The sequence below is a fragment of the Suricata suricatta genome, chromosome 4 (genome assembly GCF_006229205.1).
Source record: "Suricata suricatta isolate VVHF042 chromosome 4, meerkat_22Aug2017_6uvM2_HiC, whole genome shotgun sequence".
NCBI classification, from domain to species: Eukaryota; Metazoa; Chordata; class Mammalia; order Carnivora; family Herpestidae; genus Suricata; species Suricata suricatta.
The window spans coordinates 129877121-129903408 of NC_043703.1; the positions used below are offsets into that span (position 1 = coordinate 129877121).

General features: G+C 47.9%; 2 long non-coding RNA genes across 3 annotated transcripts in view; one reads left to right on the top strand and one right to left on the bottom strand.

Moving 5' to 3' along the window:
• LOC115290095 overlaps nt 1-24992 on the top strand; it is a 119773-nt gene extending 94781 nt beyond the window's left edge. The window contains exon 3 of the long non-coding RNA XR_003907958.1: nt 24523-24992. This is a non-coding gene — a long non-coding RNA (uncharacterized LOC115290095). The remainder of the gene's footprint in view (nt 1-24522) is intronic.
• Nucleotides 1-26036, bottom strand: part of LOC115290096 — a 35697-nt gene extending 9661 nt beyond the window's left edge. The window contains exons 1-3 of one of the 2 annotated variants that reach the window (XR_003907960.1): nt 25875-26036; nt 2540-2738; nt 2050-2310 (exon numbers count right to left, since the gene is read on the bottom strand). This is a non-coding gene — a long non-coding RNA (uncharacterized LOC115290096). Of the gene's footprint in view, nt 1-2049; nt 2311-2539; nt 2739-25874 lie in introns of those variants that run through there. The other variant, XR_003907959.1, reaches the window with a different exon arrangement.
• Between the last annotated feature and the right edge of the window lie 252 nt (nt 26037-26288).

Consider the following 26288-nt stretch of genomic DNA (forward strand, 5'->3'; position numbering starts at 1 on the left):
GCTTCCGCTCAGGTTATGGTGTTGAAACTCATGAGTTCAAGCCCCTCGACGGGCTCTCTGCTAACAAACAGCTCAGAGCCTGGGGCCTGCTTTGGATTCTGTGTTTCCCTCTCTCTCTCCCCCTCCCCCGCTCATGCTCTGCCTCTCTCTGTCTCTTAAAAACAAATAAATGTTTAAAAAATATTTTTAAAGAAATAAATAAAAGAGAATGGGGACCTTGAGGTTGAATATTCTGATCCAAAGGTGGTTAAGGATCTGACTTTCTGAAATTTTGTTAAAAAGCCCTTTCTCCCTCCCTACAATTGCTGGGGTAGCAGCCCAATCCCCAGGCCATGAGACGGCTGAGGATTATCTTGTCCAGAGCTCCAGCTCTCTATGGCTCCTCCATGGGCAGGGAGACTCAGCATTTACCCTGGCTCTGTGACCACTACAGATCCAGCCTTCCCTGGGGCTCCACGCCCCTAGCCAGCAGCACCCACACCCACAGCCTCGTACTGGGCAGGACGGACACTGCAGCACACAGGCGCCCTGGGTGCCTGCCCTGCAGCCTTCAGGGACAAGAACCCCAGACAGGCTGGTTCACCTCTCCTAAGGCAACCAGGATGCTTTCTCCCGGGCACTTTTTCTGTGTGGTGTGTTTTTCTTTCTTTGGTAGCTCATAAAATTCCCCCGCCTGAACTGGGCCTCTTGGTCTTTAATCTCCAACTTCTCCTGGAGCTGTCCCTATTTCTTTTTAATTGTGCCTCCTTTTTTTATGGAGGTTTCCTATTGAATTTTTATGACAACGTAGAGACGTGGAGAGACTCCAACAAAAATGAAATCTTTATGGAATAGTCATTCCTCTCCTGGAGCCTTCTGACAAATGTTCCTCTGTGGATATAGCTACATATCTATACGTTGGCGGGGAGTGGGGGCGGCCCCTCTCGTCTCGGCTTGAGCTCAGCAGGCTGAGTGGCGGGCCGCTGGACTGGTTATTATTGCAGGGTTATGGCCGCTGGGGGAGCCGGGTGCAGCCCAGGGGGGGAGTGGGGGCAACACGAGAGAGGGAAGAGGAGATGTAAATCTTTCTCAGGTACGGTCCCTGTGCCTTGGTGTCAGCTGAATTAGCACGCTCCCTAATCCCAAGCAATCCGCCTACGTGACTGCACTGGCGCGGGGGTGACCCACTTGGTTAACCCCTATCTCGCACCTCCTGTCCCGGCCCCCAGTCTGGCCTGAGAAACCTCTGTTCTCAGGCCCGATGCCATGTGTGACCGTCAGAGGTCACTGGCACGTTTGTTTTGGGTGGGCTTCACCGAGTGTGATCTGGGGATGGCTTGGGATCCACAGATGGCTCTCTGGGGATCTGGAGCCTGGGTTACCACTGCAGGGCGTGAGTGCTTGTGCCGGGATGGGAGGGAACAATTATTCATTTACACATAGATATTGGGAAACACCCACACCAGATGCCTGGCCCAGATCCGGGCACCAGGGATTTCAACGTCATGGTCCCTCGTCCCACGGAGCTGATGTTCTTGAAAGAGGAAATAGGCAAAAATCAAGAAAACACATAAACGAATGTGATGATTTCAGATCGTGTCACCTGCTGTGGGACAAAGTGAGAGAAAAGAGGGGGCTGCTGAAAGAGAGGAGGTCCCTCCATTTTAGACTATGGTCAGGGGAAGATGGGAGGCCAGTATGCTCTGGATCAGGCAAGAGCATTCCAGCCAGAGAAACCAGCAAGTGCAAAGGCCCTGGGGCCGAATGCACTCAGTTTGTTGAGAAACAGAAAGAAGGTGAGTGTAGCTGAGTGGTGTGAGCCAGCAGGGGAGCAGAAAGGCTGGAGCAGGTCTGGGGGTTTTGTGAGCCTCCCTAATTAACAGCTCTTAATTCAAGTGAGCCACTGAGTGGATTTAGAGAGTAGAGGCCTGACAGGAACTGAGTTTCATTTTAAAGACACCATTTTGAGTTGTGCATAGAGAAATGGACAATAGAAATTGTATTAAAACCAAGGCACCAAGCATTTGGAGCCTCAGAAAGGCGGCATGATGCTCCAACTCTCCAGGGGATTTGGGAGAAAGAACAGAGTGGGGTTGCTGTTTCTTCAGGTTGTTTGGATCCAGAGCTGTTTCCTCGAGCTGCAAGGCCTCCTACGTCACTTGTCCCCAGCCTAAGCTCTAAGGAGAACCGAGAAGCGGTAGTTATGCTTGCCTCCCTGCAGAGAATAAACTTTCAAGCAAACTACAGAGCACTGTAGATCTTACACGCGAATTTTGTCAAAGAGTGGAGTCTTCTGTGTGAGTGTCGGAGAGAGGGACAGTCATCAACATCCTAATAAGGAAGAAATAAATATAGTTTGGTATCGGTCATGTGGCAGCCGCTGTCCCATATATTAGGTCCTATAACTGTCACAGTGCCTTCAAAAGTACTATTAAACATGAGACCTGGAACCAGAGAGGTTAAGTAACTTGTTCCAGGTCACACAGCTAAGAGGCAGAACTGGGGTTTGAACTCAGATCTGCATGATTCCAGTGCCCTTGCCTTGCCTTCTGTCACTTACCCTGATGGCTTTGGACAGCATCCGAGTGCTGAGGGTCAGTGGTCCCCTTTCGATAAAAGCTGTCACGGTTTCTTGGAGACAACTGGGACCATGGCAGGGTGAGGCTGAGCACCCTCAGGAGAGCCTGGTGCCTTCAGGGTTCCTTCCAGATCCTTCCACCCATTGGCCCATGAGTGCAAAGGTTGCCTGAGGCCTGAAACTTAAAAAAAAAAAAAAACATGCTTGACAACACTTGAACAAAAAATTAACTCCAAAATATAAGAAGAAAATTATAAAACCACAGCTGGTAATTTAAACCAATTAAGGCCAAGAAAAACAACAGATTTTTTTTGCCTTCCTGTCTTGCTTCTCCAACACCCACCCCTACCTTATATAAGCAGACACAAGCTTTTGCCTGAAAAACTTTTGTCACATTTCTTGCAAGGCAGGTGTCTCGCCAATGAATACCCACTTAATATTGTTTCTGAGAAAATCTTTACTTCTCCTTCACCTTTTTCAATTCAACTTTTTATTCTGAGATCTTTGTAAATTCATAAGTGATGTAAGAAATAAATCAAAGAAATCTTGTGCGCCCTTTACTCCATTTCCTTCAAAAGTGACGACAGCTGGCAGAACTATAGTATAATATCATAACCAGAATAATGACGCTGATAACTTTTACGATATTTCCGTGTGTGTGTGTGTGTGTGTGTGTGTGTGCGCGCGCGTGTGTGCATATGCATTCCATCCCATGCACTTTCATCCTATGTGTGGATTTGGGTATCTGTCACCATAGTCAAGATATGCTTTACTTCTGCCACTGCCAGGATCTCTCAGGTTGCCATTTTATTTATTTTTAAAAAGTGTTTGTTTATTTATTTATTTTGAGAGAGAGAGTGGGGGAGGGGGGGAGAGAGAAAGAGAGAGAGAGAGAGAGCGAGCGTCCTTGCATTGTCAGCACACAGCCCAACTCTGGGCTCAATCTCACGAACCCTGAGCATGACCTGAGCCTCAGCTAGGAGACAGATGCTCTATGGACTGAACCACCCAGACGCCCCTCACCTTGTCACTTTGTAGCTATTCCTCCATCTCTCCTGTTCTCTCTCCTTCCATAACTCCTGCCAACCAATAGTCTGTTCTCTGCTTTCATAATTTTGTCCTTTCCAGAATATTGTATAAGTGGAACTGGGAGGTATGCATGCCTTCTTGCTCTCTGTAACTCTCAGGAGACCCATCCACTCATTCCTCCAGCGTGTGGAGACCCAGCATCCTCTCCGTTGCTGAAGAGCGCTCCCAAGGCGTAGATGTGCTGCGGTTTGTCTGCGTAACCGTTCATCACTGAAGGACATCTGGACTCTTTCTAGTTTGGGGTGGGGAGATCAGGGAGAAAGTGGTCCAGGAGGGGAGGAAGAAGGAGGCCGAGAGAGAGTACAAGCCTGTGCAGAGAGTGAGCGTGGCCAGAAGGACAGGGGACAGGAGACAGGTGCAAGTGGCTGCCTCCAAGAGAGGACGAAATAGTCGTTAAGACTGTAAGATAAATAATCAGATCCCACAGAGTGCTTACTTGCCATAAAACTTATAATCTCAGAAAAACAGAAGTTTTCTTAGTGGACTCTTTTTGGGAACTTGTGGGAGGTCACCAGCAGCACATACGCATGCGCGCGCCGACGTGATCTCATGATGCTCGCGCCCAGACATTTGAGCACATGCATGCGCGCGCCGACTTGCTCCCATGAGGCTCCGGCCCAGACGTTTGGGCACACGCATGCGCACAGACGTGCGTGTGCCCAGGCCAGTTCAGTGCTACAGTGCTGTGAGGCACTCCATCCTCTCCTCTCCTAGTGCAGAGACGGTCTTTTCTCACAGTAGCTCTTGGACAACGGCCCCTTGCCCACTGGTGCTTCTTGGTGGTGGGGAGGGAGGCGGGGAGAGGGTAAAACATCTATTCTTAACATCTTGAATTAAAACTTGTAATTTATTACCCACTAGAAATAGTGCCTGGGGCGTGGAGCTTTAGGATTACATCTTTTGTGGAATGTCCCAGGATTCTAATCACCCCCAAAACATTGTGTCTATGGGAAAATGCACCTTGAGTTTGTCTTGCAAATGAATTTTTTATGGGTATGGATTGTATGTAAACTTTTCATAGCACTCTAAAGATATATGTTTATTGTTTAAAAATTTTTTTAGAGGATAGGGGCGCGCCTGGGTGGCTGTGTCAGTTAAGCATCTGACTCTTGGTTGAGGCTCAGATCATGATCTCACAATAGTGAGTTTGAGACCCGCATCAGGCTGAGGGTGTCGAGCCTGCTTCTGATTGTCTCTCTTTCTCTCTCTGCCCCGCCCCTGCTCGCTCTCACTGTCTCTCAAAATAAACAATAAATAAATTTTAAGATAAAAAACTTCTTTAATTTAGAGGATAAAGAAGAAAGCAAATTACCCACAATTTTGTATGGCATGTATCTTTTCTTATAAAAATGTTGTCATATTGCATATACTATTTTGCGTCACTCCTGATTTTATTTGCTAATTGTATAGGGCAGAATTCTAAAGATGCCCCTCAAGATTCTCTGCCTAACCCACAGGACCCATGACGATGATAAGCTCTCATGCTCATGAATGGCAAAAAGAACTTTGTAGATTTAATTAAATCTACAATTTAATTAGTTGACCTTCCTATAGAGAGATTATCTTGGATTATCTGGGTTGCCCCAAGGGAATCCCATGAGCCCTTAAAGAGAGCCAAGAAGCATAAAAGTACCGCTGTAAGGTAACTGTCTTTGATAATAGGTCCACAAGCTAAGGAAATGCGAGAGGCCAAGGAGTGGGAGAACGACCCCCCGCTGACAACTGGCAGGGTGGCGAGGATTCCAGCCCTGCAATCAGGGGACTGAATTCTGCCAACACATTTAATGACCCTGCAAATGGCTCCTCCCCCAGAGCCTCCGGACAAGAGCATAAGCTGGCTGGCACCCTGATTTCAGCCTGTGAGACCCCGAGCAGACAGCCAGCTAAGCCCACCTGGGCTCATGGCTTCCAACATTGTGTCTTAAGCGGTTGGAATCCATGAGAAGTCGTTATGCAGCTTTAGATAATGAGTACAGCAATAAACAGCAAGCATTCTCACTCCAGGGGACTTATTTGATGTTTGTTGGAGGTGCCTTACTTTGGTGAGTGATAAACATGAAATCACTGGGTTTTACACACTCATCTGCAGACGGGCTCCCAAGCCACGTCCTTATGTACCTTGTTGTCATCTACTGAGTAAAGTGTTCTAAGAATTACCCTCTGTATTCATGGGACCTGCGAAGGCAGACTAGGCCCATTATTTCCAATGTGTGGGGCCTTGCTGACAATGCGCCCTAACAGTGATCCCACCCATACCTTCACCCACCTTAGTAGACATGCTTTTTAAAAACAAATCTGTCAGGCTTCTTATACAGTCAAATGGAGTTGCCTTGTTTAGATTTATTCTCTCACATGAACAAACAAAAAATGGTCAAAAAAAAACCCAGAAAGAAAATACATGAATCTGCAAAAAGCCACTAAAAGGAACCATTGAGTCTGGAAAGGGTGCAAAATAGAAGATCAATACAAGAAAATCAATTGCATGCCTATGTCCAAGCAGGGGGCAGTCCGAAATTGAAACTTAAAAATGCCATTTCTAGAAACATAAGAATCAGAACTACTTGGGGATAAGTCTGACAAAGGATGAGAAAGGCCTAAATACTGGAAACGATCAAGTAGGGGCGAGAGTAATTGAATAAAATGTAAGTAAATAGACATAGATCCAACATGCTCCCAGTCAAAAATGCCTAAGCCCTTTTGTTTTTGTTGAAATCAACAAACCGAACCTAAGATTCAAAAGAAAAAAAAAAACAATAGCTCTTCGAAAACCAAGAGGATTCTGAAAAAGAAAAACGACTTTGAGGACTAGCACTACCTGATTTCAGGTCTTGTTATAAAGTCCCTGGAATGAAGCAGTATATATTGGGGTACAGACGACAAAGAGATCAAGAGAACAAAATAAATTTCAGAAATAGGCCTGCAGATATATGGACAGTGGATCTTCAGCTCCATAGGAAAAAACACTCTCCGTAAATGTGGGGGAACAACTGAATAATTACCTGCATGGAAAATTGGACTCTGACAAATACCTCACACTGTATCTAAAAATTAACTCAAAATGGATCATGTATAAAGTGCAACATGACAATATAGAAGAAAATTCTAAGCAGATGGGCAGATCCAAGAGACTCGGAAACTGAATTTGCAACTCTGAGTTAGGCAAAGACAATTAATTAATTATTTTATTTATTTAAAAAAAAATTTTTTTAATGTTTTATTTATTTTTGATACAGAGAGAGACAGAGCATGAGAGGGGGAGACGCAGAGAGAGGAGACACAGAACCAGAAGCAGGCTCCAGGCTCTGAGCTAGCTGTCAGCACAGAGCCTGACGCGGGGCTCGAACCCACGAACGTGAGATCTGACCTGAGCCGAAGCCGGAGACTTAACCGACTGAGCCACCCAGGAGCCCCATTTTATTTATTTTTTGAGAGAGAGCGCACCAGCAGGGGAGGGGCAGAGAGAAGGGGGGGGACAGAGGATCCGAAGCATGTTCTGCATTGACAGGCTGACAGCAGAAAGCCCGATGTCTCACAAACTGTGAGATCACGACCTAAGCCGAAGTCAGACTCTCAGCTGACTGATCCATCCAGGTGCTCCTATTTACCTCTTTTAAGGTTTATTTAATTATTTTTTAGAGACAGAGAGAATACATGCACACGTGCATGTGCAAGCAGGGAATGGGCAGAGAGAGAGGAAGAGAGAGAGAATCCCAAGTAGGCTCTGTGCTGTCAGAGCAGAACCTGATGTGGGGCTTGATCTCTTGGAACTGTGAGATCATGACCTGAGTGGAGATCAAGAGTCTAACTAACACTTAACTAACTGAGCCACCCAGGCGCCCCTAGGCAAAGATGTTTTAGATAAGACAGCAAAAGCATGACATATAAAAAATTTAATAGATTGGACTTCATAGAATTTTAAAGCTTCTACTCTACGAAGGACCCTGTAAAGAGGGAAATAGATAAGCCACCCCTAGGAGGGACCTGCAGATCACATATCTGATAACAGACTTGAATTCAGAATATTAAAAAAAAATACCTTCAAAATCAATAAGAAACATGCAAACAACCCAGCTCTTTAAGTGGGAAAAGGAATTGAGCATAGACTTCACCAAAGAAGTAGTATGGATGGGACATAAGCACAATATCATTAGTAACTAGGGAGATGCAAATGGAAACGTCTAGATAGCACCACACACCTATCTGAATGTCTGAAATTAACAGTACTCCCCGTGCTGAAGTGGGCAAGAACCGGAACCTTACACGCGGTGGTGGAAATGTAATGTGGTCCATCTACTTTGGAAAATAGGTGGGCAGTTTCTTCAAAGTTAAGCATACCGTTACCATATGAGCCAGCCATGCCACTCCTAAGTATTTAGCCAAGAGAGGTGAGAGCGTATGTCCACACAATGACTCCCACATGAATGCTAGTAGCAGCTTTATTTTTAATGATTCAAAACTGGAAAGAATCCGGAGGTACAGCTATAGGTAAATAGGTAAACACACCTAGGTAAACACACAGTGGCACATCCATATAATGGAAGATGCCTGAGCAATAAGAGACAAACTACTGACACATGCAAGAACATAAATGAATCTGAAATAATCACACTAAGTGAAAGGAGCCGGGTGGAGGGGGCGGGGATGGGGACTCAAACTGCATAAATCTGTTTACATAAAAATTTTTAAAATATAAACTAACCCACAGTAACAGAATGCAGAATAGTGGACATTTATAGTGTTAAATGCATATAGTAGAAAAAAAATAATGAGCCAAAATCAATCATCCAAGTTTTCATCTCAGGAGATTTTCAAATGTGTGCAAAATTTTTTAAAATATTTGAGAGTTTGGGGGATTCTGGGATGGACTGCTGAGTCTGACCCAAAAGAAAAATCTAACTGTAATACAAATACAGGAAATCACCCCACTGAATGGGTGAGTATGAAAGGTGCTGACCCAAGTACTACTGGAAATGAGTGGAAATTGTTAAGACTGAAAGCAAACGGAATTTTACCTAGCACTGTATTCTAATTGATAAGGCTGTTTCCCATGGGATATGAGTTAAGGATTCTGAAGCCACCCGTTGTGAATTTTGGAACTGAAAAGTGAAGTAAATGGATGGCAGATGCTGGGAGCCAAGGTTCCCGTTGTTGGAGTGACAGGGCAGGACAAAGCAGGGAGGCTGGAATGACTCACATGGTCATGGATTAGCACTGGAGAGGTCAGTTAAAACTCATGTTTAGCCTGATATAGACACAGAGGGATGTGTACAAAATATTTGTAGATACAGGTCAGTGTAAACTCATGTATTTCCTTGCTCTGTCAGTTAACAGGGTGTAAAAGAAACAACACCCCTGTAGCAATGAGCACATCTGGTGCCCAGATTTCAGATTTTAGTGTCATTGTCTGATTAAAGGAATTAGGACGTCTTGAAGAAATGGCCGATTTTAGGGTAGGCGGGGAATATACAAGATGATCCTGGAGTATCTTATAATGTGAGAAAGAAAGTGCTCAGAAAAACAAACACACGGCAATACACAATGGTGGGGAGGAGGGTCAAAGGAACCCGGCAGCCATTGGAAAGAGCTCTCAATGCCCCAAACTGGCATGATCTGAACAATAAAGTAGCACTGGATTGTAAATACACAAGTATGAAGCAAATATGCATGATTCATACTGATTCGTATGAATATGAAATAGTCCCTACTGATCACACGAATACATGAATGGGAGAGAATAGACAACTCTCCCACAGAGAACAATTTCAAATAATTGGTGTAGTTACTCCTCCCCCAAGAAGGTGGAGCAAAACTCCCCACTCCTTAAGTGTGCAGTGTGCATAGTGATTTGCTTTCAAAGACTACAGGATGGGGTGTGTGGGTGGCTCAGTCCGTTTAAGTGTCCAACTCTCGATTTTTGTTCAGGTCATGATCTTGTGGATCGTGAGTTTGAGAGCCCTATGTGGGGCTCTGCACTGACAGCTGTTTCAAAATAAATAAATAAACTTAAAAAAAAAAGAATGAAGTATGAAAGGGGGGAAAAAGAAACTCAACACATACACACACTACTTCAGCCAGACGTCAAGGTCAACATCAAGAGCGAGAAGTCATGTAGATGTCTGCACACTTGATATGATGTGATGAGATTGGCACTTTGCCTCTGTGTCTTCCTCCCAGAAATCCATAATCCTACCCTAATCATGAGGAAACACCAGACAAATCCCAATGTAGGCACACTCTACAAAATGCCTGACCACTGTCAGGGTCCTCAAAACAAAGAAAATCAGAGAAACTGCCCCAGCCAAGTGGAGCCTCAAGGGGACCTGACAATGAAATATAATGTGGGATCCTGGATGGAATCCTAGAGCAGAATGACATTTGGTCAAAACAAATGAAATACGAAGAAAATATATACTTTAGTTAGTAATAACATATCAATATTGGTTATTAAGTAGGATAGATGTTCCATCCTAATTTGGGAACCGGACAATAAGAGAAGCTGGACATGATGTATATGGGAACTCTTTAAACTCTTTTTTCAACTCTTCGGCAACTTAAAACTATTTTAAGATTAAAAAAAAAAATTAAAGGCTAATCCCTTCTCCCTCGCTTCTCATGCTCTCCCTCCTTTCTCCCTTCCTTTAGAACACCACCACCACACACATTTCAGCACCTTGTCATTTCCAGCTGTCTTCCTGGATCATTCTGCAGGAGCCTTGCCACGCCCCTGTGCTGTGTGCCATCTGCTCCAATGTATAGGTGGACCAATTTATAGATGGCCAGGGAGGCAAAGAACCTCTCCGAAGTAGCAGGGGTGTGAGCAGTGACCCCAGGACCCGTGCTGGCCTCTCCTGGCCCCACCCCATCACCCTACAACTCTGTTTCCCACATGCTCCTCTGATGACAGACCGTTTGGGGCTCAGTATGAGCGGTGCTCTTACACTCCAACTTGACTTGCCTGGACGTGACCTGCAGGTTGGAGGCATCATCTCGCTGCTCCTTCCCCTTAGAAACAGTCACCTCAGAAAGAAGATGGCCACGAGCTGGCATGGGTGCTGGGATTCCTTCTTGTCCATGGAACTGTGTATCACAGGTATCTCATTTGGTGAACCCCAAAAATATCATGGAAGGAACTTAATATCTCCAACTTGCGGTTGAGAACAGTGAGCCTAGAAAGTGATAGCTGAATGCAAACATTTCTCCTTTTCTCTTGATCACCTGTTGTCCCTGACATCGGTTCTGGCCAGCACCCACCTGCCCAGGGTTCTAGAGAGAATGTGCTCACTCCCCACCAAGGTGAGCTCACGACACCCATGGCCACCGTGGCTTGAAGTGGCCTCCCTAACAGCCAGATATCATTTGCTCTCTGCACGTGAATGTGCCTTAAGGAGTTCATCAAATCCCAACGGGGAAATTTACATCCTCTGGGGAAAATATCTGCAGTGAGGTGATCATCCTGTTTCCTTTCTCTGTCCTTCTGGACCACAGTCGAGTCCCCATGCACGCACCTGAGGTGTGGGCAGAGAAGCGTTTCTGCTGAGTGGGATGAAACGTCGTAAGAGCTCTGAGGGTTGAAACTTTGAAGAGGTTGAGATCTTTGAGCACTGAAGAACCTTTGAATCTCCCTTCAGCTCCCCCTACCCCGACCACAAGCCCTTCTCTTGATGTAAAACATGTGTTCAGATTGAAAACAATGTCTATGCCGACAAAACTGTTTTGTTTTATGCTTCCTCAGTGGTTGGAAACAGACCTACCTCTGAGATTTGCGTGGCTCTAAGTGGAGGACACTCCCTGTCAATCTTATTTGTGGATTTACGAGATGGAACAGGAGACCGTGTCTCTGCTGCTAGAACAGCGTCTGTGTGACCTGGTGGTGTTGGGAGTGGGTTCGTCTTCCAGCTGCCTACATGCATCTCTTGTGGAACAGACGTGACAAAGGTGTCTGGACTCACTTGGAAGCTGTTAAAGTCAAGCTGAAATGCCCAGGGGCTAATAGAGGAGCCTTCTAGAACAGACACGATGTGACACCCCCCTCTCACCCTACACCAGCCATAGAGATGATGTCTTCATCCACATAACAAAGGCCTCACATCAAACCAGGACATCTGGCTTCCAGGCTCTCTTCTGCCACTTACCCAACCATTTGACCCTGGGCGAGTCACCTGGTCTCTTATTAAAGAAATGGATTAAATACTTTCTGGAGAATCTTTCAGCCCTCAAAGTTTATGAGTTCTTTTGCTCTGAGTTGATGGAAAATCAGCTATAGTGAATACTCCTGTGTATTCGGTCTAAATTAGGGGATACCAGCATCCATGAAGAGCAGACCAAATCCTGCAGCAGGAGGAACTCTGGAACCACATGGGGAAAGGATTGGGACCAAAACAGATAACAAGAGTAAATGTACAGAAGATATTCAGGTTGACTCCACCCTCAACAAATCTGTACTGAGTAACTTCTACGTGCAAATCACTAACTAAAGTGCAGGAGATGGGGAAGGATGGAAGCATGGGTCTCTCAAAATCCTGAGTTTAGGATCCTGAATGTAGAATTCTACATTCTAACTGATGTACTAAGAAATTCTTGGCGGAGGAGAAATAACTTGTATAAACAATAGGATGCTGTGGGGTAACAGCAAGGCTAAGAGAGGCATTTGGTTGGCAGAATGTAGAACGGGAGGCTGAATTCAGGTGTCAAGCCAAGGAGAAAGGAGGGCACTCAAAGACCAAGGCTCATAAGCCTTACTTCATTGTCCATGTTAGCACTGCAGAATTCAGCCCTGAGAGCCACCGTGCCCAACGCTCCATCACTGGGGGAACCGGGGGGAGTGCACTGCCAGAATTCAGGGATGGTGGCAAGTTCTGGGAGTGCTTCCTTAATTTGAGAAGATGTTGGCGCCTCTGGGCTCCACACCACCAGGGGAGGGAGGCCAAGGCTTGATCCAAAGGCACAGGGGTGCTGCCACGCCAGGAAGAATTCCCACCAAATGGGGATGTTTCACAGTAAGGACTACATACATGGTCAGGGCGGAAGGCGGAGCATTGGCAGATGGTCTGTGTGACCTAACTCCCTACCTGGGCAAGCTAACCCTTTGGGCTCCTGACTGGCTGGCATTCATCATCGAAGTCATGCAAATGAGTTTTCCTTGAGTTTTCTCTTGAACTAGTTGGGATGCCTGGGAAGTTAGCAAGAGACTGGACCCTGCACTTGGTTGGAAAAGAGGGGTGCTCCCACATCATAATGTGCAGAGGGTCCCACCCATGCCTGGAAGAGAAAGTAGGGCTTCTCTTGCGTTGCAGTTATTTTGGGAGAATTTTGCAGTATATGATTTCTGTGGAGAACAAAGTACAGTTAGGATTTTGAGAAGAGAAAGGGGCCTTTCCTTCTTTGTGTTGGCGGGATGTTCTGGAACAGAGAACTGGTGGACCAGGCTTGCAATTGCACTGTTTTACTCTTTGTTTGGACAACACAGCGTAGAATCAATGTCTGTGGAGCCAGGCTGGAAGGGGCTTCAAAGCCAGTTTTCAAGATAAACTAACCACAGATACCTTGGCCTTTTCGTCATCTGTATTTGCTTGGGCCGCCATAACAAAGTATCAGCAATGGTGCCTTAGAACAGAAACGTGCTGTCTCACAGTTCTGGAGGCCAGAAGTCCAAGATCAAGGTCTCCGCAGGGTTGGTCCCTTCTGAGGGCTGTGAGGGAGAATCCGCTCCAGGCCCTTCTCCCCTGCTTCTGGGGTTTGGTGGCGATCTGTGGCATTCAGTGGCTCATTGACTCGACAACTTGATCTCTGCCTTCGCGTCCACATGCTGTTTGTTCTCCCTGTGTGTGCATGTCTCTGTCCAAATGTCCCCTTTAATTTTTGTATAGACACCCGTCACGTTGGGCGAGGGGCCTTCCCTATTGCAGTATGACCTCATCTCACCTCATTACATCGACAGCAGCCCTGATCCAAACAAGCTCACATTCTCAGGTACTGGGGGTTAGGACTCCAACACATGGAATTTAGGAGGACACAGTTCAACATCTTACAGGGTCTTTTCTGCTCATAGAGCCAACAGTGCAGACCACTCCTTACGTACCCCTACAGCCAGGGTATGGGGCTGCTCTCTCTACCCACCCAGGTGCGATGTGGCCTCCTCACTGTGCCTCAATTCCTTCCCCTGCAAAATGGTGGCCATGCTACGCCCTGCCCTGCCCTGCCCACCGGAGGTCAGGTGAAGCTCAAACAGGGTAACCACAAGGCACGGCTTTGAAAAGACCCACATGCTTGGTGACTCGGGGGAGTATCGTTATGACTCCTGATGTTCTGGGCAGCCCTAGCAGACAAGGGCCAGCCAGTGGCCGTGTCATCTCCTCCGGGAGTCCTAAGCGCCTGCTGGCAGGGGCAATGTCTGATGACTAAAGCATATCTAACCCTCCCCGTGCCCGCTTTGCATGCGGCAGAGACTCAGCCAGTCTTCTCTGGCAGCCTGCCTGCCGCCTGCCTGCCTGCCCGGCTGGCTGCTCAATGCGGAGGCTGAAACCCACCCCGGGTTGCATTTCAGAAGTCCCTGTGGCCTGCTCTCCCCATTCAGCGAGCTTTGAGGGGAGCAGATTTTCAGGCTGGGTTCTGGCCAGGTGAACCGACCCAGAGGAGGAGGAGGGGGGCAGCAGGAGGGGGGGGGAGGAGGGGGAAGAGGGGGAGGAAGGGGAAAAGGGGATCCCAGCATGCACCTGTGGCTTAGATTTCTTCCTTGCGGGAGGGGCCCCCTCTCTCTCCACTGGCTTTTTCCAGAGCACCTTCATCCTGTGAGATTGACAGCTTACTCTTGGTTGGGAATAGGGTGTAGGAAGTGGTCTTTTCAAACTTCCCTTGCGGCTCCGCCTGCCAAAACCCGGCCACTGCCTCTTTGCCTATTTACCCTGGCCACCAGGTCTCTCCCAGCTGCCCTAAGAAAACAGATTACTGTCCAGAGCAACGTCCTTGCGTGTTTCCTCTCTGGAGATGGATCAAGTTTTGAAAGAAAGGTTTCCTGCAGCCCATTACACCATTTGGGTTTGTTTTATCTGTCTCCACCTGTGGGGCAGGGACTTAACCTGTGGCCCAGGGCTGGGCCAGCAAATGACTGAAAGGAAAGCAAAGCTCGCCTGGTGCGCTTTTCAGCAACACACCGTGGCCTTGTTCTCCTCTGCTGAGCATTGTGCGGGTGAGGCCCAGGCCCAAATCTGAATAGGGCTCTGCGTAACCTGATATGTTTTCTTTCTTCGCTGTAGTCTCTGTGTGCCAAATTTAACTGTGCCCCAATCTGCGGTCTGTATATATAGTGTTGTTGCCGAAGGAGGGAGGGGGGTTGCCAGAAGGGGGAGGGGAGCGTATCCCTGTATTTTTTTTTCCCTATCTTTTTTCCTCTTGCCTACTTTGCTCACTGTTCGCTATTTATAACTTAACATGACTGTCCTCACTCTGGTCATTAACCCTTTGGAGATAGCCCCTGCAATTCGTGTCTCCCATAAGGCCTTTTCACCAATGCCCTCAAGCGCCCTGTTTGGGAAGCGCCGGCTGGTGCTGTCAGAGTTAACAACAGGCCTTTGGAAACTTGAACTTCCCCAGAAGTGCTTGGGCAGCAATTAGCAGATCCCCACTCGGATACAGAAAACTATCCCCCGCCCCTCTTTGCAAACAAGCAGAGAAAGAGCCTTGGAGCCCCGAGTCACTGCGGTGCCCCTTTCCGAAAGGCTTGTAGCCTGTACCTTCCAGAAATGTGATAAAAGGTTCATCTCGATGTTGCAGCAGAAGCAGGGATCCGTTGTCCAGTTAAAACTCAGGAGGCTGGGCCTCGCTCCTGAGATGCTGGGGTGAGCCACCACAAGGGTGTTGAGAAGCATCTCATTTCCGGCCTGGGTGATGAGCCACCCTTCCTAGGTGGATAGAAGCCTGGTTTCACTCTGCTAAAGTGAGAGGGCTGGCAAAATATTTTGAGAGCTACTAAATGTTGGGGGCTAATTGCTGCGGGCAGACTCTCTTCTCAAGGCTGGGGGGACTGTGGACATAATTTCTTAGGACCCAGGATCCATGGGATCAGGTGATGGGAGGGAAAAGCCTCAGATTTCACTGTTCACTTCTTTCAGAAGTCACAGAAGTACGGGAAAATACAGAACCTTGAGCCTCCTTGTGAGGGGAAAGATGTCTTGGGTCATCTTGGGCTATATTTAGAACGGAAAATGTGCTGGCTCAGAGAAAACCGGTCATGTGTCCTTCTCCAAGCTGCACCCTGAGCAGGGAGCCTGGCCCCATCAGGGCCCCCTTCCCATCTTTCACACATTCCAGATGCCCCTCCTCCTCCGGGGAGCCTTCCCGGCCATAGGAAGACCCCACTGTGTCAGGCTGGATGGCCCTGTTAATAAACTTCACAAGCATGGGACCTCAGGGTTCTAGTGCGGCATTGTGTGCAAGGCCCGATGTGAGCCCAGAAGTGTGTGTTTGACCCAAGAGTGGGAATTCTGCTAACTGCACCCACTCCCCGCCCCTGCTTTGCCAGGTGTGAGTGCTGGCGGTGGACACAGGGATCCTGGCCCGACGGGCAGTCACTGGTCCAGCTCACTGGCGGAACTCTGGGCCACAGGCACGCTGGGCTTCACGATAGAGATCATCTCTTTCTGTGAGCATCAAAATGTTTTGAAGAACATGGAAGTTCATTGTCGCCATTTTGTTTGTGGATCTGCACATGATTTCTCAGTAAGGGCGATCCAGCCCCGCCCTGTCACCCATTGCAGCCCAGGCCCTACTTCCCACTTGACTGAGGACGAGGGTCAGAAGTAGCATTGCTAAAGACAGCCATCTGCTTATCTGTGCTTGTGGGGACAGAGGGACAATGGGAATGCAGTCTTGGGTTCCTGTTGTGGGTCAGGCACCACTTTTAACCTTCACAACCTCTCCGAGAGCTGGAGATTGTTGAGTCCTTTTCCTAGTGCGGAAACCAGGGGTTAGAGGTCTCCTCCATGGGCCCTTCCCTTACCCGCCTCACCCTGCCATGCTGGTCCTGCCTGTGAGGTGCAGCCCCTCAGTCTCCAATCCCATGGCCTCCCACCTGGCCCGCACTCCAGCCTCTTACCCTCTAGACCCCTATTCCCGACAGAAGGCAGCACCATCTTTGGGAAATGTAGAACCAAGCCATGTTCTTCTCCAGCTTGGAATGTGAGAGTGGCTTCCCGGTGTTGTTAGAACAGAACTCAGCCTCCCCGCCTGTGTGTGGCCAGTACCTCCCCTGGGTCGTAGCTGTGGTCTGCCCAGTCTGCACTAGCCCCCCCTCCAAGCCCCAGGGCCTTTGTATTTGCTGTTCTGTGCCCCAGGTTTGGACCTAGACCCTGAATGCATTCTAGGCACTGTTCTAGCTGGCAGCTAACTCTGCAGTCCGCACCTGCACACCTGTTCTCTCAGGAGGAAGTACAATTCACGCTCCCACACTGTGCGGCTGCTGCCCCCCACCCCCCACCCGCCAACCCCAAGACCCAGGCTTCCCCAGCAACCTGAGGGGCTCCCAGACACAGGAAAGCTGCTTCCTTCCTGCACACTCTGTGCTGGGTGTGATTTTTCCACCACGGGCAGATCTCGGGGCTCAGTGATTAGAGCAAATAGCTACTCTTTCATGGGGCTTCAGGTCATGAGCTGACACCTCATGTCCTGAAAGTCCATCCAAAGAAGCTGACCACCTTTGCTTGCTCCAGTCGGCCTTTCTGAAACCCAATACATTGACCTACTTTCAGCCCCTGGATTTTCCTCTCCATTATTGCATCAGCTCAGAAGAAAATTCGCTTGTAATTGGTGAACCTCAGGTTGGGCTGAACATCCTGGTGGCCCATCAATACACCATTTAATCTATTCCTTCAAAATAGTTCATTCTTAGTGATCAAGTCTGCTAAGATGACCTTAAACTGGCCCTTTCAAAGGGCTTTTCCACAGTGGCCTGGGACAGTTGCCTCTTAGAGGAGGCCCTCTAGGACAACAGCCAGTCCACGGCACAAGATAATATTGGAGGTCCCCAGACGCAAATAAGGCCACTGTTCTCATACCCACCTCTAGTCCCACCGGCCTCTCCATTTGGAGTCTATAGGGCTTCGCGTCCCCAATAGTTTGAAACTAAAATTTTCAAATGGAAAAACAGAGAGAAGGCAAACACGAAGTAACATTGAATAGATCATGGAGACAATCTGTCAACCATAATTTGCCTTCCTGATTTTTTTTATAGGCATACTGTCACACCTTCCCTGTCATCAATTTAACACGTAACATTTTAAATTAAAATTCAGTATCGTTGAATAGGTCATAGAGTGTGAGCAATATTTTCTTTGTTCTAAAAGTCCACATGTAATGAAGCTGCCATTCACAATTGTTTTCCACTGGGCTGCTTATTAAAAAAAATGAGTTTCAATGAACAGAAATAGGTGCATTTTCACAGCGTGGGGTCCATCAGAAATGGAAACATTACCAATCATAGCCCCAGCCCCTGGGGGTGCAGTGGAGGGATGTCGTCAGATGTCAATTTGGGCTGATTGTTTCTGAGGCCATGAGACTGCAATTCTTGTGTCCTGTGGTGCATGTTATAGACTGATGTCATCTTTTGGAGATAAATTACTAGATTGAAAGTTATAGATGAACACGTTCACAGTGTGCTAGAGTCAAGGGAGGATTCCCACAAAGTTATCAGAAAAGGCTTTAGAAGGAACTCAGGGTTGGGAGAGGGGCACCTGGGTGGCTCAGTCAGTTAAGCATCCAACCCTTGATTCTGGCTCAGGTTATGATCTCACGGTTCCTGAGTTCGAGCCCTGCATCAGGCTCTGTGCTGACAGCTCAGAGCCTGGAGCCTGCTTTGGATTCTGTGTTTCCCTCTCTCTCTCTGCCTCTCCCCAGCTCATGCTCTGTCTGTTTCTCTCTCAAAAACAAATAAACACTTAAATTTTTTTTTTTTAAAAAAAGAAGAAGGGATACAGGGAGCAGGGTGCTGAGCCATGCGCTCCTTGCCTGTGACAGTGGCCTCCTGCACCGGGAGACAAGGATCCTGGTAGACCCCAAGTCGCTGCTCAGAAAGGGAGCAAAGCCAGCGCAGCCTTTGCCTCTCTCCTCTGGAGGCACCAAAGTGGCCGCAATGGGATCGCAAACCACAGCACAGGCTGGGTGTTGTGTTTGCCTTCACGACGCAAAATCTTGGTGGCTTCTGGCTCTCTTTACCAAATCCAGGAGATCTGGTGCCACGATATCTTCGTTCTCCGCACCCCTCCCCCTCCAGTATCAATCTGCTAAAGCTGTTTAGTAGCTGCCCACGGCCCCTGGCTCCTTCCATTTCTGCTGGGCCCTGTGGGTATCTGAGGGGATGTCTTGCCCCATGGGCAAGAGAGAGACAGAGTGTAGGCAGGGAAGGGGCAGAGAGAGAGAGGGAGACAGAGAATTCGAAGAAGGCTCCAGGCTTTACGCTGTCAACACAGAGCCCAATGCGGAGCTCGAAATCATGAACTGTGAGCTCATGACCTGAGCCAAAATCAAGAGTTAGATGCTTAACCAACTGAGCCACCCAGGCGCCCTCTACCAAGGGACATTTAGATGAAAGGAAAACTCCTATTTCCCTCATAGCACCTCATTCTTTACTGTTGGTTTGGTCCTGGGCAAATCATCCTAGAGCCTCCATTTTCTCATCTCTATAATGGGATGACCTCAAAAGGCCATGCTACCTAAGAAAGGCTTGGGAAAGAGCACAACATCTGTGTAACTCTGTCCTCCCTCCCTGCTACCTGCATGTCCTCAGGGGCTACGGGTGTCCTCCAGGGGAAGGTAACTGGGCGCTCAGTTGTGTGAGCAGCCTGCCTGCCATCTTCCTCCTAAATGGCTTGATGCAGGGACTGAGGACGGAATTACTCAGAAACAAGTGATTTCCCAGCTGTGGTCTCCGTTCTGATAACAAAGAACTCGGCCCAGATTGTAGGGGAGGTGGGAATTGTATGCCGCAGAAAGGCTGTCGGGACATCTTGAGTTTGTTTATAACTAATCTCAAATAATTTAGATCTTTTTAATTTGCAGCAAACTCGATTCCCTCCACAACATCTGCGGTGAAATATTCAAGGCGTGTGTAGAGACCAAGAGTGGAGGGTTTTTTTCTTTCCCCGGCCACCAAATCCAGAGTTACCCTCCAAGTTGTAATCTTATCAGATTTAACTGGTTCCACATAAACAGATCTATGTATATTTTCAGTAGTTTCAGCTGAAACCTGTTAGGAACAGATGTGCAAAGGGTTACCCGGTACTGATCCATTTAAATGTATTTTTCCATGAACAGCATTTTCTCTCTGCCTTTCCTCAGAGGAGGGGAAAACAAGAGAGTGGAACCGTCATTAAAGTGGATATTACACGCTTCTGAGTTCTCTGCAACCAGTGTTTGCTGTTGGTTTCCAAACAGCAATTTGGCACAGCAATTTGAACACAGGGTGTGCTTCTGACGGGCAGTGTTTGCTGAGAGACCATGCGGATGGGAAAACAGACCCACAGCTCGCTCTGGCTGCCGCCGGGGCCAGCCCTCCCCGCCGCCGGGGAGACACGGAAGCACACGCAAGTTAGTTAGTTACCCACTTCTTTGATCCTTCAGGTTTTTCAGCTAAAAACCGATAGAGAGGGGGATGTTAAAAAAACCTCCTACAACTCAACAACAACAAAATAATATGATTTTGAAAAAGGCTAACGAGGGATGCCTGGGTGGCTCGGTCAGCTAAGTGTCTGACTCTTGATTTCGGCTCAGGCCATGGTCTTGCGGTTCGTGAGTTCGAGCTCCGCACCCGGCTCTGTGCTGACAGCTCAGAGCCTGGAGCCTGCTTTGGATTCTGTCTCCTCTCTCTGCCCCTCCCCTGCTCATGCTCTGCCTCTCTCTCAAAAATCAATAAACATTAAAAAACAAACAAACAAACAAATAAACTTTTAAAAAAGCAAAGGATTTGGATAAATGTCTCTCCAAAGATGATATACAAATGGCTAACAAGCATATGAAAAGATAGTACCACTAAGCATGAGGGAAATGCAAATGAAAACTACAAGAAGATACCACCTCATACCCATGTGTGTATGTATGTATATATGTATATATATATCAACAGAAAATAACAAGTGTTGGAGAGGATGTAGAGAAATTGGAACCCTCCCACATTGCGGGTAGGAACGTGAAATGGTTCAGCTGCTGTGAAAAACAGAATGGAGGTTCCTCAAAAAATTAAAAATAGAACGACCATATGATCCAGCAATTCCTCTTCTGGGTATATTGCCAAAGAATTGAAAGCAAGATCTCAAAGGGGTATTTGCACATGCATGTTCATTATAACGTTATCCACAAGAGCTGAAAGGCGGAAACAACCCAAGGGTCCTTCAACACACGGCTGTATAAGCAAAAGGTGGTGTATACATACATGGAACACTATCCAGCTTAAAAAGGAAGGAAAATCTGTCATGTGCGACAAGATATATGAAACTTGAAGACGTTATGCTAGTCACACAGAAGGGCAAATCCTGTGTGATTCCATGTATATTGGGTACTCAGAGTCATCAAAGTCACGGAGACAGAAAACAGACCGGTGGCTGTCAGGAGCCGCACGGAAGGAGAACGGGGAGTTTCTGTTAAATGGGTAGAGTTTCAGTTTTGCAAGATGAAAAAGATCTAAGACCTGTTGTAAAACAACATTCGAGTGCTTATTAACACTCCTGAACTAAACACTTAAAGTGATAAAGATGGTAAAAATAAAAATCGGGGGAGCGGGTCTAATTCAGATGCTGATCTCACAGATGGAGGTCTGTGAGGATCCAAGGAAATAACAGGACTCTGGGCCTCTTGGTTGTAGAGTTTATATCTAAGACAGAATGAGATAAGATGGGTGATGCTTTCCCAGGTTTGAATTTCTGTTCTCAATAACATTTTTCTTGGGGTGCCTAGGTGGCTCAGTCAGTTGCACGTCTGACTCCTGATTTGGGCTCAGGTCATGATCCCAAGGTCGCAAGATCGAGCCCCATGTCCATGTCAGGCTCTGCACTGAGCATGGAGCCTGCTTGGGATTCTCTCTCCTATCCCCCCATCCCTGGCTGTCTCCCCTGATCACTAGTACGTTTTCTCTCTCTCTCTCTAACAACAACAACCACTTTTCTCTCCACCTTTCCATTTCCCACCTGACAGAGTTCATCCAGCCTCCCAGGATTCCCCATGGCCTGCAGCCATCTCCAGGGGTGTCCCCCCTGGGCACTGGGGCCTCTGGAGCAGAGCTCTGTGGCGGTGGCCTATGTTCCCCCTGTGACTGGCAGGGCATGGGCGGTGTTTCAGCAGATGAGGCTCAGGGGCTCAGTGCCAGCTGGAAGAAACAGCAGCATTTCTAGGTCCAGTTTTGCCACCTCTTTGCCCCGGTGTGTCACCAAGGGCAAGGGCAAAGCTGGCTTCATACCCTCTCAAGATTCCAGATCTTTGCAGGAGGAGAGGGGAAGCGGGAGGAGGGCTCTGTCTTCCTAGAGTTCTGTCTAGCCCGACTGCCCCCACAAGGCACAGCATCTGGGTACCTCATGGTACCTGTGTGACCTGGTATCTAATAGGATGCTCTGGGTTGAGAGTGACCTTAAGCCCCTTTGTGCTTTTACATGAGCCGGGGACCCCGCAGTGATGCATCCTGGGCTCTCGTTGCAGCATGACGTGCTGACCCCCGAGACAGAGCCCTGCCAGGGTCATCTTTGGCAAGGTGGGCATTTCTGTCACCTGACAGGAGGGGACCCCCTTGCAGAGCTTGGCTCACAGAACCAGGAAGATGAGCAGCTGGCTTGGGAGGTGAGATCAGATTTTTTTCAGGGCAAAGTAGAACCACATTTGTCTTAATGAGGAGGAAAGAAAAAATCAAAGCATTTGAAGTTAACCCTTCAAAGAGGTTAAAAGACCACATTTGGTTCCCAAGTAGCGTGCCCCTCCTGGCCAGGCAAGTGTCAGGTGGAGAATCCCATTGTCCTACTCAAGGGGGAAGATGCCTGGGGCTTCTCTTATTGGCTGAGAATTGGTGGGGGTTGGGGCGCCCTGTTTCTGGGATCTTCAACCCTGTGCAGACCTCTGGTCTGTTTCCGAGACAGCTCTGAAGCTGTCTTGTTTGTGAAGACCTTGTTTGTGAAGACCTTGATCATCACCAAGCTTCTCCTATTTCCCTTCTGTATTTCTTTCTCCTGATTATTTTCTCACCCGCTATTTTGTTGTATTTTTGTCTATCCGGAAGTTAACACTCAAAGGCCTTGATTTCTATAACCAGTTCTGGACTTTACAGAAGGAAAAGTCAGTAGGTCCAAACTTGGCCAGAACCCTCAGAAAAGGGAGCCTGGAATTGTATCAGTTGTCTGCAAGACCTGGGAACACTCAGCAAGTGAGGCCAGTCCGGGAAGAGTTCAGACCAGCACTGCCCCTGACAGATAGAGACCGAGGACAGACAGGTCCGACTCCTCCACTCTATCTCCATCTTCTCCAGAACGCTTCTGGAGTCCCTCCCTTTACCCACGGGCCTACCTCCAGTTCACCAGTTTTTCAGAATCTGCATTTCACATCCATCCACAATCCTGATTTCCAAATCATTATAATCAACAATAATTCTCAATTATCATAACCAATGATAATTAACATTTATTAATAGAGTGGGTTTCCCTAGAATGACTGACAGCTCAGCCCATGACCTTTCTTTTGAGTCACAGACAAAAGGGGATTTGTGTGTGTGTATGTGTGTGTGTGTGAGCATGCCCGTGCGCACGCGTGCACATGCACGCACACATACATGGGTGCTCGAGCGTACTCCTGTCTAATGAGCATACTTTTAATGAAAAACAGGATAAATTACAGAGAATGGCAACCTAATGATTACAAGAAGGTATATGAGGCATAACCCATTAGTGAGCTACATTTTGTTCAAAACTGAGGTACTCAGGCAGAATAACACGCCTTTGTGCGGGAATGCACTCAGCTGTAGCAATGACTAATAATACAGCTGAGGATCTGTTCGCATTTTTCCCCTTTTGTGCCTATTTTCATAAGTTAATAACTCAAGCATGAAATTATTTCAGGCTGAAGACTGGTGGTAAGAACAGGGCAAATGTGTGGGAAACAACTTTTTGTTGTTGTTGTTACTTATTTTAGTTTGGCTGTTTTTAAGTTAGAGGAGTGAAGAGGTCACTGTGCATTTTCTCCAGCAATGTGTTTTAGCTGAAGCCCCAAAAGTTGGTATTTTATTATATGAGGCAAAATGTTTGATGGCAGGAGACAGGAGTTACTGTTCATACAGGTATATGGTTCTGTTCCGTGTAGGTTGCTGGTGTGGGGCGGGGGGCGTGTGATGAAACTGAATCAGAACATTCTAAGTGACATCATTCTGGACTCTCATGCCTTCAACCAGAAAACCATCTCACCAGAAAGGTAAAAAGCTTAGTGAGAGAACGGCTGGCTGCCTTGCACAGCGGAGAGCCTGGATAGGGGTGAAGCCTGGTGCTGGGTATCAGTGAATTCCTAGAGCAGTGCACAGAACAGAAACACGACGAATAATAGTAATGCCTCTCCTGACAGTCTCACGACTCTGGGGTTTACTGAACTTCTTCCTGTACACAGAACCAGAGAGTGTCCATCTCTGAACCAGAGACCAGGTTTCATACAAACCCTTTGAAAAGCTGTCTTCCCTCTTCATCTATTGGGGCAAGAGACTTTGAAAGACACAGAAAAATACCGAGGAGGATATAACAAACCCCTGAGGACCCACATCCCAGAATTAACAAATGTTAATTCTGTTCTGTAACGATGGCTCTAACTTTTTCTTTAAAGTAACATAACTGAATCACTGCTACTAAATGTGTACCTTTTCCTTTATCTCACAGATGTGCAAAGTAAGGAGCAGAAAGCGAAAGGATTTGGCTGAAGTGTGCAGCCCCCCCGCAGCTGTCCCGTCCTTTATGAGCTGGATCTGGAGAGGAGACTCTCAGGAGGGTGAGACCAGCTTTATTGTCCCGCTGACTGATGACCAGGAAGGGCCCCCCAGTGGGTGTGAACAACAGCCTCCCTGTTCCACGTCCTGCGCAGGGCTCACGGGACAGAACAAAAGACAAAGCCCAAAGCAGCCCAGATCCCAGCCTGAGAGAGGGGCTCGGAGAGCACCTGCATGAAGGAGAAACGATTCCCTACGGCCAGGGTCCGCTCCACCAGGCGTGTAATTCAGAGGCAGGTTAGCAAACACTCGGGGAGGGACATTCCGTAGAAATACATGTACTTCACAGGGTATATTTTAATCAGTAGCTCAATCATGGACCATTGCCAAAGAAAAGTAAAATAATGCTGCCATCCTGTGAAACGATGTGATGATTTTGATTTTTACTAGTTAGATTGCTACACACACACACACACACACACACACACACACACGGACGTCTGAACCTGAGAGGTTTTTTTTTTGAAGGTGAAATTGGACAGGGTTTCTGTATTATCTGCGTGTCTCAGAGCTACTCGGGCTAAAGCTCTGTGGGCTGCATGCGCTAAACCCACCTTGTGGTTGCATCAGGTTCAGAAAAGCCACTTGCGCCAGGAGCCCCCCAGGAGCCCGATCGGGGTCCACCAGCTGGAATCTGGGAGTGAGCAGACTAAAACTACCCAGCTCTGCAGACTCACTCCGCCGGGCTCCTTCAATCTAGAAGCCCCCATTTACACGCCAATAATGGGTTAAAAAAGAAACAATCCGAAAGTCTTCTCGCGTTGATTGATTTGAGCTGAGCTCTAGAGAGTTTCGCTGGCTATTTCGGAATGTTGAAACTCCCCAGAATTGTTTTAGGAAAAAGTAAAAGACGGCAAAAGCGGAGCAAGCAGCTGCAAAAGCGACCGGCTTTGGCAGGGTCTGGGGCGCTCCAGCCACGGTCACCGGGAGGCTGCGCCCCAGGTTCAGAGTGGTTGGACAGGAACAGGACCGCGTGGGTCCCTCTCCCACCCCAGCCCAGCGCCTGCCTCCCTCCCCAGTGCCCCCCCTCCCCCGCAGCCCGGAGGCTTTCTCTCCCGCCCCATCCCCAGAAGGCAAGAGGCAGGCACGGAACTTCACGGTTCACACATTTAAGGGAGAAAACCAGGTCCGGAGCACCCGAAAAGGAGCGCACAGCCCTGGGCGCGCAGGGTCTCACGGTCCGGATGTGTGCACACTGCTCCCCTGGGCCCTAGTATTCAGACCGATGCTTTGCGGGGAAAGTACCTCCTCCTAGAGAGTGTCCTCTCCTCCCAGGCCTCGCGGGGAGAACTTCCAAAGACAGAAAAACCACGGGGTTCCTGGCACACGGGCTTCGGCTTTATCAGCTTAGAGCAGATTCTTCCTGGCCCGAGCCCGGGGCCCTTCCTCTGACTGCAAAGGCAGAGAGACACATGCAGACAGAAACGCACTGGCTCAGCGGCTGACTCACACCCAGAGTTGTATTCAACCCTCAAAAAATTGTCTAGGAGAGCTTGCTGAGATTCGTGGTGCCTTCTGCCTTCCTCTCTTTCTGTGTCACCTTTCAAGACACCTGAAATCAACTGAGAAGCAAACTAAAGGGGAGCTCAGGAGTCCTGAACCCACCATACTAATTCACACTCTGGTACTTTATATATATTAAAAAAAAACAACAACCAG